Below are 22,585 nucleotides of genomic sequence, written 5' to 3'. Positions count from 1 at the left end.
TGACATGAACTCAAGATGGTGGACCTGGGAGAATGAGCCTGGGTGCCCAGGCCCCACTGACTGTGCCTACCTTCAAATTAATTTTGCTATTACCTGGTGTCACAGTTTGGGTTTCCCCCAGAAGCATCCCTGAGACAAGAATTCAACTGCACAGGGGTTATCTGGGAGGTGATCCCAAGAAACACCAGCAGGAGGATGGGAAATAACACAGGAACAGGAGAGGAGGGAGCCAATGACATGTGTCATCAAGCCAGTTACCACAGTGGGAAACTGTAGCTTAATCCCTCGGGAAAGTCCAACAGCACAGTGCAGCACATGCCAGAATTATCCCACCAAATGGGGGGAGGCTGGGGATGGGTATTTCCTACTAAATCCCATCCCTCTGTGGGAAGGCCTTCTTTTTAGAGCATTAATTCTCTCTGACTTGCCTTGCACATAGGTCAAACGTGCTCCTCCTCCCTCCTAGGATTGAGATTAAGGATATTTGCAGTAGTTGGAGGAGCCTGGTAGACAAACATGGTTGGGATACCAACATCTGTTACCCCTGGAAAAACTCATTTGACTCTGTTACCCTAATCAAACAATCTAGCTGAAAACTACCCAGGAGTATTCTGATTTTAAAAGAATCTCTCACCCCTATCACACTAATGCAGAAAGCACTACTGAACACCAACCTGTGTCTGTAATGGTAGAATCCAGGGCATTATCTTAGAGACAGGAAGCTTTTTCCAGCAGGCTTTAAAACACACTGTACAGGCAACCACCTACTCTGCCAATAGGGAGCAGCCAGCAGGCCTTTCCACAACGTGGGGATTTTGACATAACACCCAGAGCTTATAAATATGTTACTCACAGAGAATATTTTCCCACTTAGTCTAGATTTTATTTTTTTAGTTCTTGGGCAAATCAAAGAGACTTTCAATGAGTTCAGGAAAAAGCATTCTCCAGGTAGGGAAAACTCCCATCCTTCTGAATGATTAATTTCCTTATGAATGACCTAGAAGATGAAATAAGAACAAAGTTACTCGGAAAGGCACATGGTTCCAAGCTGAGACAAGGCAGAAATGTGAAAAAAGATTAAAAGAATGAGTTCATAAAGTTCTTAAATGTGGAAACTGGAAGAGAGAGCCCTGAGATCATCCTTTATTCTTGCCGAAGCCCTTGGCTGACCTTGGGGGAAGCTAACACAGCGTGGAGAGGGGAAGAGCCCACGACTTGGATTCCTCTCCTCTGCCATTTCTCCTCTCTGCACAGAGGCTGGACCCAGGGTTGGCTGCAACCAGGGCAATGCAGACTGGAGCTTAAGCAGGCCTAGAATTCCAAAGGTCATTGATTTCAAAGAAAAACACAACAGAAAAAGCAGTCATCACCTGAGGGGCAAAGAATAGCAAACCTCCCTCAGCTGACCCAGGGAATGAGCTTTGGAGAGCCAGAATCAGAGACCCACTGGGAGAGAAAAACAAAAAGCCCAGGGTCATGGAAGGGAAGGGAAGAAAGCTTTCTATTTAAAGTATTTGGGGAACTTTTCACATTCTTAAATATTTCCAAATCAGGTTTTAACATAGCCAAAGGGCATGCAATTAAGCAAATGTTTTTTGCCACATAAGAGTAAACAGTGTGTGTTTTCTTTGTGCTATACAAATTGCAGTAATAAGATTGTCCTTCTTGAATCCCCAATGCAATCCTCCTGAAGTTTATTTCATCAGTTCTTTCACAGATGTTCATTGACCTGTCACTTCACCTTTGTGAGTGTCAATTTCTTTACCTGTGAGACGTATCCATTCTTTTCACATCTTAAGACTTTTGTCAGAGTCAAAACAGAAAGGGTATCATAGATGGGCAATTATTTATAAACTGAAAATTAATGTAAAATACTTTGATTATCAACATTATCATTCCCTAAGCACATTTGGGCTTGTTATTTACATAGCATTGTCATTTATGCATTAGTGTGACCTTGAATAATAAAATGCCACTCACTAAATGAGATAGTATGAATATAGACTTAGCACAAGTGCTAGTACATAATTTATTTTCTGCACGTGCTGGCTCTTGTTATCATTATCATCACTACCACCATCATCATTATCATCACAATGCCACCAAGTCAACCTACATTCTCTTCCCTTGATCATGGGCATTTGGCTGCTTGTATTTCCTTTTGGAGCCAATCTCTGAACCATGACGCAGCTTTAGGAAACTGAGTAGCAAGCCTTTCTCTGAAAGCTGGGGAGGCTTTTCTTTTCTATAAAAGGTGAGCAGTGAATGAATGTAAGATTACAGTGAAAACCAAATCACGTCCCTTGTGTATTGTCCTTGCTTTTGCCTACTTTTCCTTTTTGTTGACAGCATTCAAGTGGGAGTTCTCACCACTCACCACCAAGCCTGGGGAAACAGAACTTGAACTTTTTCAACCAGTCATGGAGTGGGTTTTCCATTAGCCCTGGAGCCAATCAGGGTAATTTATCCATCTGTAGACAAATCAGGTGTATCCCACTCATCTCTCTTCCAAAGACTCATGGCACTATGGGATGTGGATGCTGTAAAGACCTTAGCAATCGAGCCAACTCTTTCATTTTAAAGATGGAAAAATTGGGGCACAGGAAAATAACAGAATTTGCACAAGATCAAAGGATACTGCATGGTAGTAACAGCCACCCATATCTGCTTGAGTCTCAACCTGGCCTTCTTGCCACCACCCTGTTCTGAGAGTCAGATGGCACCAACAATCTTGGCAGGGGTTAGAGAGAAAGGCAATTCATGCAGGTAAAAGAAGCCAGGAGCAGCTGGAAATTAGCTGGCCAGAGTGAAGATGAAATCAACATGGAAACAAGCCCCAGTGCCAGAGAGAGGCAGGCATGACACGAGGCAGGAATGGACCAAGGGGCAGGCAAACCAGATGGGAGCCCAAACCCAGCTGGCGGTGGCATTCAGCCAATCCAGCAATTAAATTACCTGGGAGCCAGATTCACAGGACTTACTGGTTCCTCCATCCCTAAGAAGTCCAGCCCTGACCTGGAATGACCAGGACTGAGGGGTGGATCTACCATTCTGAGACACAAAGGGTTGGCTTTGATTTCTGATATTATTTTAGTCATGGGTGTTCCAACCTTGCCATTTTGAGGGGCTCATCTGATGAAAACTTGAGTCAAGTGTGGAACCCAAAAACGGGGATAAAGATCCCCAAAGTCCTGACTATAAATAATGGTGGAAAGTAGAGCAGAAATTTCCCCCCAATTCCTGATACTGAGAGCATTCACCAGGGAGTGTGTTTCCTCAAGAGCTAAAAAATAAACAGGTCTTTAATGAAAAAAATAGTTTCATTTGTTTGTTCTATGACTTATATGTACTTTGGAAAAATTATACTTAAGCCAGGTGTGATGGTGCATGCCTATGATACCTGTGACTAGGGAGGCTGAGGTGGGAGGATCACTAATTCAAAGCCAGCCTTAGCAACTGAGTGAGGCCCTAAGCAACTCAGTGAGACCCTGTCTCTAAATAAGATATTTAAAAGGGCTAGGGATGTGGCTCAGTGGTTAAGTGCCCCTAAGTTCAATCCCTGATACCAAAAAAAAAAAAAAAAAAAAAAAAAATTATAGTTTAAATCAAACCCTTTTAAGCCCAATAATATGAATTGTATGGAAGACCTGGCTTCCTACTGCTATGGTCTGAATGTTTGTGTGCCCTCAAATTAATATGCCCCAAGGTAATGATATTAGGAAAGAGACCTTTGGAAGGAGGTAAATACATGAGGGCAGAGCCTTTGTGAATGGATTAGTGCCTTTATACATGAGGTTCCACAGAGTTCTTTTGCCCCTTCTGCCTATAGTGAAAAGATGGCAGTTTATGAACCAAGAAGTGGGCCCACACCAGACACCAAATCTCCTGGCAGCCTGATCTTGGACTTTTCAGCTTGCAGAACTGTTAGAAATAAATTTCTATTGCTTCTAAGCCATCAGCTTCATGGTATCCTATTACAGCAATGAGAATAGACTCACTTGAGAAGAGCAAAGGCTTGTTGGTGAGGATAAAGAGCGTGCTTTGGGCAGCATACTCAGTATATGCAATGATCCAGAGGCGAGAAGCAGCCTTCTTTGTTCAGAGGGCAGCAAGAGTGGCTAGAGACTGCGTATGTGTCAGAAGCTGCAACAGGAAGGGAGGCAGGAGACAGACCCTGGAGGACTCTGCACACCAGATGGTAGAATTTGGACTTGATCACTATGGATCCTCATAATAACATTTTGAGGTACAATAGATCCTCATCATTCACAGATTCAGCATTTTCCAATTTTCCTACTAAAATTTATGGGTAGCTCCAAATCAGTTCTTTTTTTTTTTTTTTTTTTTTTTTAATTGGGGATTGAACCCAGAGGCATTTTGTTTCTGAGCCACATCCTCAGTATTTTTTATTTTTTATTTTGAGATAGGGTCTTGCTAAGTTGCTTAGAGCCTTGCTAAGTTGCTGAGGCTGACATCAACCTTATGATCCTCCTGCCTCAGCCTCCCAAGTCACTGGGATTACAGACAAATTGATTCTTGCAATGCTTTTGGGTCATTCACAGACATATGCAGAGTGGGGGGAAATGTTTGCACACCTTCCCAGTGGAGGGGGGATGTGATGATACTGTCTCTTTTCTTTAAATTCTCAAACTGAAAACAGTTCTCTTTTTGGAGACTATTTAGTACCATGTTTTACACATTTTCATGCTTTTTGTTGGTGAGTCCGGTTTAAAATAGCTCCCATGTGTAGTACTGAAGAACTTCAAGGCAAGAAGGCTGAGAGATGCCTTGCAAAGAAAATACATGTGTTAGATGTTTCATTCAGGCATGACTTGTGCTATCGGCTGTAAGTTCAATGGTAATAAATCAACAATATATATTAAATAAGATGTCTAAAAAGAAACATACATCGAACAAGGTAATGTATTGATAGAATGATTAAATTGCTGTGACCAATAGCTTGCAGGAACCTAACCCTGGATTTCCCCTAGGAGCAATGGTTTCGGTATTGACTAATCCAGTGTTCACGACAGCTATACAGAACATAGCTACCGTGAATAATGAGAATCAACTGTACTCGGAACAGCCTCATTTTATTTTACTTTTAAATCTACATTGCACAAACGGGGATCCTAATTCTCACAAGGCTGAGACTTGCCCAAGGCTCCATATTTACTAAGTGACAGAGCCAGGCCTTGAACACAAATGGTCCGACTCCCACTCCTGCCATATTTCTACTCTGAAATGTAGCAGATGCTAACTAGCAGAAACACTAGTGTCCCTTAGGCCAGGTCTTAGAAATCTACAGACAGCCATGCCGCAGAATGACAGATAATTCAGTGCAGGGCTGCGAGGATGACTTAGCAGGCTCTTTACTAGAGGAAATAGCCAGGTAACGACTAGAATTCTACCTAGGTCCACTTGATTTGGGCTTTACACGGACTTAATTTATCAGTGGACCATTGCAGGGTCCAAGGTGAGATATTGGCAGCCCCCTGGAGAAGCCTGCCATCTTAATATTCCAGATGTACCAGCACCTAGCTGCCCAGTCAGGCAACAGCAGCTTGGGCGTGGGCGCAGTTAATATTCCTTCCAAGAGCCCCAAATCCCTCCTGCAGTTTCTGAGTCCTGCTATATTTTTGAGTAAGCCTGCACATATTATGAAGGAAACTCAAAAAATTCTACACTGTGGTAGGGAATGAAACCGAGAGGTGGAGGCCATTGGGGTGAGAGTTAGCTACAACTTCCTACGCCAGCAGGCTTCTTTGGGATTATTGTTTGCCTGTTCAGCATTCAACTGGTCCACATGAAAACAAAAACAACTACTGAGTGGTGTTCGTGTGTGTGTATGTGTGTGTGTTTGTGCATGTGTTGTGAATGGGGTTTGGAAGGAAACAAAACATGAGAAGAAAGAAGAAAGGAATTTTTTCCCACCCAATACATTGGTAATTGACCATCTCCATGAGATGAGATTCCCTCTTCAAATCTGCCAAATTGTGAGAACCCAGACTATATGCAAAGTAGAAAAGTATCAGAAGAGGCTGCAGCAGCCCCAGGCTAATGATGGAGTTTGCCTTATGAGCCCTAATTTTTTCTTCCAAAATTTCTTGGCCCATGGACACTTAGGGATCCCATGGCCTCTCCCTAGGTCCACCTTGTAACAATATCGTATAATTCTCTATTAAAAGGGACCCAACAGGCCAGCTAATCAGAGTCCCCACCCATGGCAGGGATATATACCCTGGTACTATTAAGAGAGGATCTTTGCACCTCTCCTCAACCACTGTCTTTCCTGTGATGAAGATACTGGGTGGGATACTTTCCTCCTCCTTCCAACAGTCATCCATTCTACAGGGGCTCCTCTAGTGCAGGGTTCTGCACACTAGGCCCTCTGGGCCAACCACCTGCTTTTGAGCATAATGCTTTATTGCTCATAGCCATGCTGATCAGCTATCATCCATGGCTGCTTTCAATATACAATGGTGGAGTTGAGCAATCGTGAGGACTGGATGGCCCACAGAGCCTAAAATATCTACTATGTGTCCCTTCACAAAACAGTTTCCCAAATCCTACTTTAATGAAAAGTATGGGTTTTCTTACATTGCCCTAAAATCTGAAATCGGCCCTGGTTGTCCTAGCTCCCTGCTCTGAGTACCACAGGGGCCCATTCCTTCTCCATCACACAGCTCTCTCCTCTCCTCCATTAGACAACCTGCTCTCTGTAATCAGTCACCATGATTTGCTCTTGGCTCCATCTTGGCCAAGATGGGAACCCCTTCCCTGTTCGACTCTACTTGCATTTTAGAAGAGGACTCACGTCCACATGTACTTGATCAGGTTCTGCCTTCTGAGGAAGCTGTTTTTCTCATGCCTACCCCGACTCTCACTCCTGCCTCCACCCCAGAAATCTCTGGATTCTGAAATTTAAGTACTTAAAAACAATGTGCTAGATGTATCTCGTACTTATTCAATCACCAATGGCCTTTATGAAAAGCCTGTCTAGGGAATTTTTCTTTGCCTATTAATCAATCTGTAGCCCCCAGTCGACAGAAAAAAAAAAAAAAAAAAAAAAAAAAAAAAAGCTTATGGACCAATCCAATGCTTTTATTTGACAGATGAGTAGGCAAAGTCCCAGAGAGCATATGGAACCTGCCTAAGTCACAAACCTGAGAAGTGATGGAATTTAGACCCGAACTCAGGAGTTCTAACTGCAGTAGTACTCTCCACCATTGTTTTTTCTCCATATGGCTAATTCTTTTAGATCTATATTAAAAAATATTTCAGGGTTTTTTGTTTTGTTTTGTTTTGTTTAATTTGTACTGGGCATCGAACTCAGGAGTTGTTAACCACTGAGCCACAACCCCAGCCCTTTTTTAAAAATTTTATTTTTAGACAGAGTCTCACTAAGTTACTTAGGGTCTCACTAAGTTGCTGAGGCTGGCTTTGAATTTGTGATCCTCCTACCTCAGGCTTCCATCACTGGGATTATAGGTGTGCCCTATAATCCCACCTGGCCATGTTTTGGGTATCTTACTGAACATAAACTGGAAAGATTGTGGATCTTTTCTAGATCATATTATCCTACATACAAGTATTCCTCTACCTCCAACCTTCCCACTCCACTCTCTGAGACTCCAGGGTCAGGCCCAGGATGTTCAGAAAAAAATGATCAACGTGCATATAATTGCTATAATTTATTGAGTACTTCCTATGGACCAGACACTCTGACAACTTCCACACTGATCATTTAATCCTTACAATAAGAGAAAGATCATTATTATCTTCATTGCATGAATCAGGAAATTGCATGTTAAAGAATCAGCTAGGTGGCCAGTTGGTGGAACTGGGATCCCAAAAGAGACAATCTGACTCCAGAGCTGATGTCCTTTATCCCCACACCCTCCTGCCTCCCACTAATGGCAACCTCATGAGGTTTGCATTCTGCTTTACACAGAATCAAGTCTCTTCACACAGGTATGTGTGTCTGGTGATCCTCTCCCGTGCCTTTCTCCCAGTTTCATGCTCAGTGATATTTTTGATCAATCAGTGAAGATCTATAACAGTGAATTCCTCTATAATCCTACTTTTCCATTTTTCCCTTTCTCCCATTTCCCCCCTCTTTCCTTAAATAGCTTGGATCTGACAAAAGCCCCTACAAGTAATGTCAGTTCAGGCAGGGTATACAAAAATAGCTTGCTCCCCTTTGGATTCCTGCTCTGTTGAAAGTGTAACTGATGATGTTCTTCTATCTCTTTTAGCAGGCGTCTTGTCCCGACTTGGAGAAAGAGACGTACTGGGACCCTGAATTCCCTCCTGGTCTTATTGAACCGTTCATGTGGCACACTGTGAGTAATGCTGGGATACAAAGAAGAAAAAATACAGTCCCTGCCCTCCTGGAGTTTATCACCTAGTGGGAAAGGAAACCACACCAACAGATCATTTGAGAAATAATGTGGAACCTAGAGTACACTAAGAAGCCCAGGGCAGGGGCATTCAGCTCAGGCTCAGCTTAGTAAGGTCAAGGAATGTTCCAGAGAGAGAAATGCTAGAACTGAGTATTTGAGAATCAGTAAGACCCACCTTAACTCAGGAAGAAGTTGTTTAGGGCCCACTGTTTAGGACCTGTACATGGGATGAGAATAAGGGTCCTTCCCTCACATAATGGCCACCATGCAGGCAGCTCTTTCTCCATCCATATCTTGTGCCTTATAAATGCTTTCTCACTTAACATTCACAACAAACTACTAGGTAGGTGGCATTAGCCCCATTATATAGATCATGGAGGCTTAGAGAAATTAAGTTCCTTGCCCAACTTCATGTAGACAGGCAATAAGAGAGGTGGAATTGGAAAGTGAAAAGTGTTGATTCTATTCCAGAAACCTGTGGTCTTAACCTCTCTACATATTTCTGCAGCAATGGTTCTCAGACTAATTCGGTGGGACCCCAGCTACGGGATCCAAAGGGAGGTACAGACACGGGCTTCTCTGCCAGCCTGGGCATTCTCAGCCTCCCTTAGCTCAGAGTGCTCATAAGAGGTGGGGTTGACCATCAGATGCGATGTTCTCAAGAAGGTCACATAAATCCTGAGCATCACCTATGAGGAAGAGCACAGGCAGCTGTTGTTCCAGCAACCTCCTTCCGCAGCTCTGCTCAGTGACACTGCAAGAAAGGCATGTGGTGCTAAAGGCAATGTCATGTGTTTGCACACTGGCTCAGGCTCTCAGTCTATCTCTGCCTTTTCTGTCACACTTTGCAAGGGCCAGAATCTTCATAGCCCCCTGGACTAGCATTTGGGACCTGCATCTCTCCTCCTGCTTTTGCTAGTCTCCTATTTCATGCCTTGCAGGGCTGGCTCCTGGGTTTGAATGCTTGCTGACTGGTAAGGACAGGTGGCTCTTACTCCTCTCAAATTCCCAGGGCACCCCCTGCCATCTGTCTTCATCTTCCTCTGCCCTAGAGCCAGGCTTAGCTCCAGATTTGTTCCAGCACAACCTTGACCTGGAAGTTGCCAACTACTTTAGTAATGAAATCACCAATGATGGGTAAAATGTTTTACTTCTTTTTCCAGGATCCTAAGTATCCAGAGTTTTAAAAAAAACCAGAGTAGTCAGGTTTTTGATAATTAACCAAGGCCCTGAAGACAGAGCTGATGCAAAGCCCAGGTCTAAAGCAAGGTGGGGTGAGCTGCAGGTTGAAGCCTGTATCTGAACCTCCCTTTGGGTCCAGCAGCTGGGGCCCAGCTGAGTCAGTCTGAAGGCCAGGTGTAAGATGGGAAAACCAGACCTACTTAGCACGGAAAGCAGCTGCTGAGGTTAAGAGTCTTGTGAGGCCAACAAGCAGGGAGTTTGTTTTCCCCTAAAAATCCCCAAGGGTGTTAGTTACAGTTAAGAAAATCTTAAGTCAAACCTTGTTTTCTTCCCTCTGGTCTTGTGTTTGAGCAGGGTTAAGCTCTGAGAGATGGTTTCCTGGGTCAGGTATCCAACACTTGAGAGAAAAAAGGGCTTAAAGTCAGCCAAAAGAGGGGGATGTAGTGATGCCTCTGTCGCTTGCTGGCTGTGTGACCCAACACAAACCCAAATCACCCTTAGGACGACTCAAGGATATCCAGAAACCCTGAAAGCCCTGCTCTAGAAGCAGCTGACATTGAGACGAGGGGGACGGGGTGCAGCACTGAGTAGGACCTCAAGCCTTCCTCCCCTCTGGCAGAGACTTGCTGGCGGTGTCTCTTATCTCCTCTTTTGCTTTCAGAGAACAAACAGAACACAGTTCTGATTGCATTGCAGTAATGACTTCATAATTCCCTATTTTTTCTGTTTCATTTAGAACCTGAAAAAATAAAGGTTGTGACTTCCTCATCTTTCTTTGCCTAACTCTTACTATGCAAAGAGTTCTAAATGAATCGACCTGGTGGAACAAGGAAATCCCAGGTGTATTTAATTAAAATCTTTTTCTCCACTGCTCTCTCCTTCTCTGGCCTCTCCCTCTTTTCATTTGCTGATTCAATTAAGGTTTGTTGAATAGTTCTCAGGTGTCACCCTGCTCCGGGTACTGTGGAGGACATATAGACAGGAGGTTCAGTCCTTGGTCCTCTTGTCCTGTAGGAATATTGGCCCAGGTCTGAAAGCAGTATGGGCCATGTCCTGGGAGGAATATCTGCAGCATTCCAAGTCAGAGGAAGGAGAGCACTCTGAGTTACAGAAGCAGTTTCATGGAACACGTGACCTTGATCAGGGCCTCTGGGTTTATTTTGCTCTAGTCTGAGCTCTAAGATGCACTCACATTATTCCCAAGCAATGGGACGCTAATGATTAGGATGGAGGCAGGAATAAGGGGGGAGAAAAGACTCCTAGCCATCAGCCAGGCCTCGCGGCAACCAGAGAAAACCTTCCAACCTATTCTCAGGGGCCAGTGCCACACCAAGCCTCAAAAAGCATGGCGCTAGATGAAGGCCACTCGGGGCCCAAGACACAGCCAGCAACTGCTTCGCCTCTTCTGTCACTCGATGATGACCCACCATCAATGTGCTGCAGCTTGACTCTGTGTCTAATTGTGCCTACCCTGTCAGCTGTCAGTTAGCTACACAACAGAAAACAATGGAGCACATTTACTTGGCATCACTGTGATTAGGTAAAACAAGGCAAGGACTCCTTACTGGCTGCTGTCATGTCTGTGGATTGGTTTTCCTTGGGTCCTGGCTAAGCCCCTACAATCAGCTATGATGGGAGAGGGGAAGGAATCACATGGCACAACATGGAACATGTTGTTTAAGGAGCTTCCAGTGACCACTCCCCCAGATGAGCTCAGGGCAGAGACTCTATTAGAAGGAGGTCCATTTCCAATGGCCTGCCCCGTCTAGCCTTGCGGCTTGGTTGTGATTTGTTTATGGGGGAGATGACAGGTGGCATGTGGGGAAAAGGAGTAAATGTTCCAAAGAAGAACAGGATGGGCAAAATCTTGGAGACAAGGCTCAGGACAAAACTCTCCCCCTAGATTATGTAATCTTGGCCTGCCTCAGGAAAACCAGAGATCTGGGGAGGTTCCAGAAAACCAAGATGTTTAACAAATGGTAAATATTGGCCTTGGTGAAAAGAGAATCACTAATTCAGAATCAAGCAGCTTTGTATCTCTGAAAGTTGGAAAATTGAATACATTAGAAAGGTGTTGAAAATGTTTTGGAATTGCTACCTTTAGGTTTAAAATAAGGATTAATGCAACCTGCCCAGGACAGCCCAGGGCAGCCCTGCCTGGAGGCAGAGCTTGACCCCACACACCTGGTAACCAGATTGTTGGTAATTAGCACTGACTCCCAAAGACAGTGGACAGTACATGTCTTATTCCTCAAAAGACCTCATTAAACATCAAACAGAATTGGAGGGGGCCATTAGCAGAGCAAAGTTCAACAAGGGAAAAAGGAAATTATTTGGTAAGTACTCATGACCAATAGATAAGAATGCAGCCTTGAATACAGGTAGAGTGGGCTACAGACAGGAAGAAGTCACATTTTCAGCAGAGAGCCAGAGGAAGCAAGTGCAAGGAAGCTGGAATCATAATGGAACACGGATTAGAGATGTTTTTATGGAACAATTTACTTCCACTTCATATGTAGAATACTGGTTGCTAGCCATTTGCCCTGTGCAAGGAAGGAAAAAGGAAAATCTCTTTTTCTCATAAACTAAACTATCTGAGGAGTACATGAGTCTTTATTGTAAGGGCTTGTGTCCCCAAGTAAAGTCATGCAAAGACATGTGGGCATGTGGGGACCCCCCAGGTTGAAGGAAAGGCAAGTTGCTTGTCAAGAAGTCCTGCTAAGGACAGAGAGTTCTCAGTCAGCCTTTCCAGCCTTAACAGAAAACTAGACAAGCCAAGCCTGCAGCATTGTGAGGCAACAGCAGGATTAAAATGGAATGCACCTGGTGGGATTCTAGAAGATGTTGCACCAAGAAGGCAAGATCAGAGTGCCATTTTTAATTATTACAGAATAATAAAGTTCTCTTGGAAATCAAAAATATAATTTCACCAAAGTAAAAAAATCAAAAAATGGAATCACCAGAAAATAAAGCAAAGACTGTTTTTAGAATGCAGAATGACAACAACAAAAACCAAAGGGATGCAGAAGATGAGAGAAAAGAGACGTGGTGGTCAATTCAGAACGTCTACATGGAAGGGCAAGGGTTCCTAAAAGAGAAAACGTAGTGTCAAGGAGGACGAAAGAAACTCATGGCCACCAAGTCCAAATAGAAACCAATAGAACTATCTAGGGGGTGGGAGGGAAGTTTACCTATGCAAGAAAAAAATAAATTTGACCGACGCCACATTTCTTCTCATGAGCGAAATTGGAGGCTAGAATATAATGGACTAATATCGCAGACTGACAAAACGGATCGGTAAACTAGAACTTTATTACCATGTAATTGATTAATCAAGTGTGAAAGAAGAATGAAAGTATTTTAATAAAGGTGAAAACTTCAGGGAGTTTAGAGTCTCTGCATCTGCTTTTAAAAGTTATTTTTGGATGTACTTCAACAAAATTGAGTTTGTAAACGTGAGATCCAGGAAACAATAGATGCAATCCAGCAAACAGTATCAAAAACTCTCACTACGATAGCAGTGAAGACTGGATCAGGGAGTCTGGGCCTCTGAGAAAGACAGTTCTAAGAAAAACACCCAAGAGTGGGCGGAAACGTTGGGAAAGGAGCAGGATAGAACAGAGTTTGAAAACACTTTAGGAATGAGAAAAGCACCAAAAGCATGGAATTAAAGACAGGAAGACACTTAGATACCCAAGGAAAACAAAAGGCTCTTAAGAAACTTATGGTCCAAAATATGAAGCAGCTGGTTCCACAGAGAACAGGAGATCATTGTCCTTGAAGAAGAAATGAAATGAATTCTGCACGATAAAGAGGCTGAGTGTTAAAAGGAAAAAATATAAAGCAATCCATAATTTCAGGATGGGGTTGAGGAAGAATAGGTACAAGAAAGGCAGGGTCCAAATAGGAAATTTGCAAAAAAAAGAAGACAAGCTTTCGAGCAATTGGTGGGATGTAAGAAAGAATAATGTATTTGAAATTTTTCTTCAAGTTGCACAAAAGACATTGCAACCATAGAGGGGAAAACATAATTGGAACACAGTAATTAATGGACTGCAGAGAACAGTCAGCACCTCTTTATGATAACACAAAATCTTTGTGTTAGTTTCCACATTTAGAACAACTTAGAGTTACTGCCTTGTAGTTATACATAGTAGCTGGGTTCATGTTGACAAAATCATGCATGCATGAAATCTAATTTACTCCATTTCAGTTCCTGGTGCTCCCTCTTTCCTCCCCTCCTCTCTCCCCCTGATCTCCTTCCTCCACTCTACTGGTCTTCCTTTCACTCATTTATTTGGGTTTGATTGGTGGTTTATAGATGTACATAAAGGTGAAATTTACTGTGCTTTGTTTATGCATACACAAATTTCTTCTGCGTTTCTTCTTCTTTCCTGTCTTTCCCCCTCCATCTCTTTCTACTCCATTGATATTCTTTACAATTTTATGATAAAGCATGGAAGTTTTGATGTTCTCATTTTACAAAATGAAAGTCAAGCGGTGTGAACTTTATCTGCTATCATGTGGCACAGAGGTTTAAGTACAAGAGATTTAAGTACAATTAAATGCTATCGGAAGATACAGGGGTTAGGGAAATTTCAAAGCTGAAGAAACTGAAGTAGTGACATCATTTTTCAGAAGAAAGAAACAGAAAGGATGATTGCTACATAATCTAAATTCTCATTTGTCATAGGAGGACATCAACTGACACAACAGGCTAAAATGGCAGTGTACCAAGCTAACACATGTAGGACCCAGACTGAAACCAACAGTTCAAAGTCATTGCATTTGACGAGCACAGAGGAGGCTGAGGATGGGTAGGGTAGGGAGAAGGATCAGCAATGGGGGGGTCATACACAATGTTGTTATGGTTTGGATGTGATGTGTCCCCCAAAAGCTCACATGTGAGACAGTGCAAGAAGGTGCAGAAGAGGAATGATCGGGTTATGAGAGTCTTAACCCAGTCAGTGATTTAACCCCCTGATAAGGATTAACTGAGTAGTAACTGAAGTGGTGAGCGTGGCTGGAGGAGGTGGGACTAGGGACATGACTTTGGGGATCTACTTATATCTGGCCAGTGAACGAACTCTCTCTGCTTCCTGATCACCACGTAAGCCACTTCTCTCTGCCACCCTATTCTACCATGTTGTTCCTGTCTCATCTGGAGCCCTGAGGAATGGAGCCAGCTGTCTATGGACTAAGACCTCTGAAACCGTGAGCCCTCAAATAAACCTTTCCTCCTCTACAATTGTACTGGTCGGGTCCTTTAGTCACAGCCACGAAAGAGCTGACTAAAACAAATGTGTATAGGTTTTTTATTTTAAAAGAAAAAATATATTGTTTCCAAAAGAGTTATTAAAATCTTAAAATCCAGACACCATGAAAAGTGTAGTATATCTGATTTTTTTTAGTAAATAGCAATCTAACTCATATATAATACAGTATGGGCTTTAACAAAACTGAATATTATTCTTACCCACATTATTTTTTATCATTTTGCCATATTTGTAGCCTTTCTCTTTTTCTGTCCTAATATGATTTTTTTCAGAAATACTTAAGAGTAAATCCATTAACTTTACCTTTAATACTCCAATGCATTTTTCTTAAGAAAAGGAATATTCTCTTATAAAACTATAGTGGAGTTCAAATTCAAGAAACCTAACATTAATTTTTTATACAACTATTACATTTTTTTCATCAATTGTCCCAATGTCTTTTATAGAAATCCTTTTTTCAGAAAAGTATCCAATGCATGATCATATATTACAGTGAGTTGTATTTTTTGCTGTTATTTTTAATCTAAAACAATTTCTCAGCTTTGTCATTTATGACATTGACATTTTTGAAGATTATAAGTCTCGTAGCTTATATGAATTTACTACATGTAGTCATTTTATGAATTTTTCTCAATTTCGGCTTGTTTAATGTTTGCTCACAATTAAATTTGTGTTATATATTTTCGGCAGGAATTCTACGTAGTTACCGAATTCTTTGATGTTTAAAATTCCTTCTGCTATCTAGAATCTGCTATTAAACAAATTCATGAATTTTTTAATAAAATATATTTTTCAATCCTGAAAATTCCATCTGATTCTTTTTATAGTTTCCTTTTCTCTATTGGTATTTTCTATTTGTTAAGTCATTGCCACCATATTTTCCTTTATGTCTTTAAACAGTTTCCTTTAATTCTTTGAGCATTTCTATAATAAATAGCTCTCTGAAGTCTGCTAAATTCAATATCTGGGCCCACCCAGAATTCATTTCTGTTTATCTTTTTTTTTTCTTGAATATGAATCACACTATTTTGTTTGTTTTCATGTCTCATAATTTTTGATAGAAATTTGACATTGTAGATAATACAGTGTGACAACTCTGGATTCTGGAGAATCATTTCACTCATTTATTTTTGATTCCTGGAGATTTTTGTGGGAATACAGGCAAGGCAATTTGTCTTAAACTGCAGATTCTCACTCCTCCATGGTAAGTGGCCACCTGTGTCTCTGCTCAGTGTTTTTGTTATTAGATTTTTTTTTTAAACCCTGGATTTCTAGGAATTACATGGCTTAGCAGATAGCCAACAATTTGTGTTGAGGTTGTTGTCTGATGCCTTAATCCCTTAAGGTTTCCATTCTCTATTTGGTTGATTATCTGTTTGGGAAGTATTCAAAGTTCAGTCTATTCTCAGGTCTGCCTTGACCTTCACTTTCCACTGAACTTTCTTGGCTATTCTCTGGGCATGCACAGAACTTCATGTTCAGTCAGAGCTGGGTAGAGAATTTATCTAACACTTCTGTGATTCTGAGTGCTAGAATCTCCCTGTTAAATATCTGACTGATTTAACATTCACCAGTTTTCTCTGGGACCACTTAGATTGGCTGAGTTGTAGGCTTTGCTGTTCACTTTCTACATATTTTGCATTTTTTGCACTCTGGATTTTGCCCTCTTCCCCATATCAAGTCCATTCCTTTCCGCAACAAAGTCCCTGTTTTTACTGGCCAATTGTGCAGTGGTGAAATTACAATTCTCGCTGACAGATTGATGGGATGAGGGGCAGGATCTGCTATGGTGGGGAGAGTGGAAGAATTTGATAGCAACCCAGCAAGTAGTTTGCTGAGTCTGATATTCTTACCAAAAGCACTAGCAGTTTTTTTTTTTAATTAGTAAATGCTTTCTTTTTTTTTTTTTTTTTTTTTTTTTTGGTCAACTTCTGATTGATTTCCAGATTCCTGAAATGGTTTTTGTCAGTTTTGTAATTTTGAAGGAAGTAGTTATGTCTAATTTTTATGCCTATAAGAAATTTCAACTAATTAGGACAAATGTTTAAAAATATTTTAAACAGAAATTTCACTCTTGCTCTGATACATTTGGAGTTTATTCCTCCATACTGTATAAATTTAATTTTACATTTACTCCATGACTATCCAATTGCCTCACATTATTTATTTAAGTATCTATGCTTTCTCTAGTGATTTAAGATGCCACCTGTGTCATGTGCTAAATTTCTGCATGTCTTTTGCTTCTGAACTTCCATTTTATTCCATTGGCATGATTGGTTGTGTGCCAGCACTGTGCTGTTTTAATTATAGAGACTGTAATGTGTTTTAATATGTCCTAGGACTTGTCCCTCCCCACCCTACTCCCCTCAGTTATTTCTTTTCACTGTTCTATGGCTATTCTTTTATGTTTACCTTTCCACGTGAAATTTTAGTATCATCTTGTTTAACTTCAGAGAAAAAGAAATGTATACTAACAGTTTATTGGAGTAACATTACATGTATACATTAACTTAAGCTGGACCAATGCTTTTTTTTTTTTATTTTTTATTTTCGCGGTGCTGGGGATTGAACCCAAGGCCTTGTGCTTGCAAGGCAAGCACTCTATCAACTGAGCTATATCCCCAGCCCTGGACCAGTGCTTTGATGATATTGAAATAATCTATTCAAGAACAAGGGATAGCTTCCACTTGTTCAAGTCTAGGTTTCATGGTTTTCTTCATAGAGAAGTCACACATTTCTTGCTGGGCATGGTAGCACACAATTACAGGCATAATTCCAGCAACTTGGGAGGCTGAGGCAGAAGGATCCCAAGTTTGAAGCCAGCCTCAGCAATTTAGCAAGGCACTAAGCAACTTAGTAAGACCCTATCTCAAGGTAAAAATTAAATAAAAAGAACTAGGGATGTGGCTCAGTGGTAAAGTGCCCTGGGTTCAATCCCCGGTACCAAAAAAAAAAAAAAAAAGTCACACATTTCTTGTTTATTCTAACATATTTTTATTTTTATAGTTGTTTTAATCACATTTGAATTTCTAAGAGCATTGACCTTCAGCCTCAATTTAATATTCAGGCAGAGAGGGAACATGGATGTTGGAGGCAACTAAACATGGATTCAAATCCTCACATCTCCTCTTCTTTTGAACCAGTTATAACCTTAGACTCTCTGGGCCTCAGTTTCTTCATCTGTGCAATGGGGTCAACAACATGCACCCCTAAAGGATAGTGTGAGGAGGAGATGAGATAACCTCTATCGACTGCTCCCCACACAACGTGGTCACCACCACTTCTTTGGATGTGTTGCTGATTTTGTACTCTGAGCATTTGCTTTCCTGTATTGCAGAGTCTGTTTCTATCCTCACAGCTACATCTGCTGGATACCTTGCTAAAGACTTTTCCATAAATTGGTGGGAGAGGGATCGATGGGGAAACAATGAAGCAGAATGTGTTGCTTATTATTTTAGAGAGGGAACTATTCAAATACGTGGAATATGCTTGCTTTTCTGTTTCCTTAGTGAGCATCTAACCCCACTGGAGGATTATTTCATTGACAATGGAATCCAGATTCCCCAGCACATACTCTCCCTCCCTTTTCAAGCGCCATGAGGTGGAAAAGAAGCAATTCCATCAAATTTCCTGCAGCGTTTCAAGGTCTCCTCCAGTCCCAGGATTTATTTACACCCCCCTGTCCCCTCACTCTCTCACCCCGCAGGCTCTGTTCTCTCCTGTCTCTGTTTTCTCTGTGTAAAGCTAAAGTAATCACCCTTAATGCCAGGTAAGGTGCTTTGAGATCCTAAGATGAAAGGATTTGGGCCCATAAACATGAAGTTGGAGACTGCTTGATGGTACCCGTCTCAGAACCCTTCATTCAGCACTGAACAGCTCTGTAATTCTGCTCCCTTTCAAAGTAAATGTACCTCGTGGGGAACGGTGAGTTGTGGGGGAGCGGGGCACACTGCCTTTAAAGACACCAAATGCCCTATTTTCAGAAAACAGCCTGTTCGCTTCTGAGGCAGCCCTTGGCTGCTGCTCCACATTCCCTGAGCCAAACAAAACCTCCCCTAGCAGCTGGGGGATGCAGGTGCTTCCCGCTCCTCCAGATTCACACCTGGGGTGAGAACAGAGAACATTCTCAGTACCATTCTTTGCTGGCCTCTGCACCTGGCCCGCAAGTAGCTTCCCCCGCCCTGTGCTACCACGCCTGAGCCCCTCGACTTTGGATCTAGCAATCCAAGAGGGGTGCTTTCCTCTCGGTGGTAGTTTTCAGATTCTTTTTTGGGTCATGGAGTGTTCATATCAAATTCAGTTTTCTTCTGAAATCCAGACTATATGACACATAACACTAAGTCGATTCTAGATAGACAGGTTGGGCTGCAGGGCCTGCTGATTGGCTCACTCCCCTTCCACCGTACTCACGTCGATTGGTCCAAGCCATTTTCACAGACCCCTGGGGCACCTTGCAACATCATCTAAGAATTACTGGAAGGAAAAAAAGAACAATTTAGTTCTATGAATGAGGTTTTTAAAAGAAAAACAAATGAGATTGTAGCTTCCTAACAAAATCTTACCATAAAAAGAAGCATTGAAACTTTCCAGAGCAATGCCATGGCACTTAGGCTGCACCTCTCTACCTGACCTTGATCCATGGTGTGACCTTGAAGGTTACTGAAGTCCTCCACGCTTCAGTTCCTTCTTCATGTAAGGGTTCATGACATTCACCCCTTCTCTTAGCAGTCAGTGGCAAAGATCTCTTTCCCCCAATAGCAGTCTATCAGGAATAATGAGAACTCATGACAGAATGTCTTTGATGTATAAAACTCAAGTTTTACAATATTTTGTGGGAGCCAAAATGTAATCCCAATTATAGCTATATTTAAAATAATTATTCACCCACATATAATCATTCTCCTTTATTGGAGTCTAAACCTGTACTTGCAATTGATTAAAGCTTCTATATTTTATAACTTTCTATATGATGCATTTATTACCTCTGCTTTGCAATCTATCCCCACTAAAACTTGTTCAAGGTAAGTCTGACATTTTTAGGATATGATTTTTAAGTGGTATCTGTGTGCAAATTACATTAGCACACCAAATTAAATTGTTTCTACTTTAATGGATTGTGTCAAACAGACAAATACCCAATTTGAATTTGGGTGAATAGAGAAAGTGGTATTAAAAATATCAACATAATAACACATTTAAAATCTGAAATTTAGAGAAAGTTAGGAATATACATTGGGGTTTTGCCTCATGAGCTTGTTTTCAGCTTAAAATTGGTCCTGAAGCTTCTGGATCATAAAACAAAAATGTCAACACATTCCACATAGAAAACACAAGGCAAAAAAGCCAGCCCTACATTAAATTCTCCTTTTTACTTTTTTTTGTTTTTCTTTGTAAGTGTCCACAACCCTGTTCCTTTGAACTTGACTCTCGGATAATTATGCTTTTCATTTTTGTAACTGTTTACAACGTACACAACACTTCGCACCTGTCCCCATTTCATTTTATTCTCACAATAATCCCAGGAACAGCCCTTTTTATACCATTCCTCCAAGGAGACGGGTTGCATGGAATAACTGGCCATTCACAAGTGGGGACCCAAGCTCTTTCCACTCCCCAGTCCAGTCTGCCCAGGTCAGTGGGGCCTCTGAGGACTTTCTTAAGAGCAAGGGAGATCTCTGAGGGACGCTGCCCAGCCATGCTCTGCTCCTTCAGGAGGACCACTGGCTGCAGTCTGAAGACCCGGGTTATGCTCCCGTCTGGCCTTCCCCGATTCACCTAGGAACCTCAGATGCTCCGCTCATCTTGTCTAGGCCTCAGTCCCCTATCCATCAACTGGGGGTGTAAATGTGCCTGGCTCCCAGATGCACGAGGGAACTCAAAATAATACACAGAGGGCTGGGGAGATAGCTCAGCTGGTAGAGTGCTTGCCTTGCAAGCACAAGGCCCTGAGTTGGATTCCCCAGTACCACAAAAAATTAAAATAAAAATAATAATACACAGCACATGTGGAAATGGTTTCCAAGGTAATAGTTTCATTTCATTGTGTCCCATGAGTCTGTGGTGGGGATTTTGTGGCCTCTATCTTGGGATTCATCCTTCAGAGTCACCCCAGACTCCTAGTGCCAGCCTGGCTCAGGACCCTGGGGACAGAAAGTGAAGCACTGGTGCCCTGACCAGGTCCTGGGGACCTGCCAAGGAGGCTGCTCCCAAGGGGCTCTCTCTGCCCTGTCAGTCCAGCCCTGACAGTGGCTCCCTCATTCTATTACGGGTCAGCCCCTCCCACACTCTGCCCTCCTCATCAACAGGCCCGCCATGACTTCAGGAAGCCGCAGCCCCAGCTCTGGATGGAGTTGGGCATGTCAGCTCACACACTTGAAGCCTGCTAAGACAGACTCCCGAGTGAGCGTTGTGGAATGGCTGTATATCCAAGTAGCAGCTGCTTCTCAGGCTCCCATCCTGAAGGGCCTGCTCCCCAACCATCTTGAGACCCCCCTAGGACAGAGCTCTTTAACTGTTTATATGACTAAAGCTTCAAACATGGATTAGGAGATTGGGATGGTCCTGGCATGAGAAATCTGCAAAGCTAATGGAACCAGTCAAATGAAAGATCCTGAATGCTGTAGAAAGGTAGGGAGACCCCAAGCTGGGGGAGCTGGGAAGGAGAGGAACCTGTGCCTGGTTTAACGACATGTTGCACATGCAGTTTTCAGACTTACTTCTGAGGGCCTTACAGACCTGGGTCTGTCCAAGACGCAGACACCGGGGTGGGACCACAGACACCTCTGCTACTCTGAGGCCACTTTGTTTTCATAAAGATTCCAGGAAGAATCCATAGATGCAGAGTGTGTCTGCATCCCACACCTGACCTGAGGACTATAGCCAAGGCACACCTGTCAGTCAGCTGCTGAGAACCTCAGACTTGGGAATTTTCTCCTTGTTAAGTGTCTAAAATATTCCCAGTGGGCTTAGCATTCATTGATCCTAGACAGAGCTACTAGCCCATTTGCATGTGGTATTTCATTGAATCTTCACAATGGTGGTGATATAGGAACAGTAAGGGAGCAGGCTTGCCCATGCCAGTCAACCCAGCCCTCAGGCAGAGCAAAGCTGAACCAGGTCTGGGATCTGACTTCAGAGCCTGCGCTGCCCGCCATCCTGCTGTTCTGAGCTATCTCCAGCATCAACAGGCTTTCCCAAATGACACCTGGGGGCTCTTTTACAGAGCAAGTTAAAGATGTGCCTATTGTGCACCTACACTGTGCTACACGTTCTGTATTCATCGCACTCTTCGTGACGGGTCCTATGAAATGAATACTTTCATCCCCAGGTTACAGATTAGAAAACAGACTCAGAGATGGTAAACGACTTATTTCAGTTGTCAAACTGAGATTTGGACCCAGGTCTCCCTGGCCCCAATGCCTGCCCTCTTCCACCTGGGCTTCTGATTATCACTCCATTCTTAGAGTCCTCTAGTGAAGCCAGTAAAAGGAGAGGAAGCCCCTGGGGATGCCATGGGATTAAGAAGGAATAGAGCCATGAGTTCAGGCTGAGCAGTGACATTCTGGAAAAGTTTCTACAAATCCGCAAATTCTGGCAGCTGCTGACCCACATTTTGAGACTCTTAGTATCAGAGCCATTAACCCAGAGAGTCTGAGATATAAAGTCACATGTTTCTAAAATATTTCCCAAGAGACCAAGTGTCAGAAAAGGTGCTTGGATTCT

The sequence above is a fragment of the Sciurus vulgaris genome (assembly GCF_902686455.1).
Source record: "Sciurus vulgaris genome assembly, chromosome: 14".
NCBI classification, from domain to species: Eukaryota; Metazoa; Chordata; class Mammalia; order Rodentia; family Sciuridae; genus Sciurus; species Sciurus vulgaris.
The sequence above is the reverse complement of the archived record's forward strand: the minus strand, read 5'-3'. Positions refer to the sequence as shown.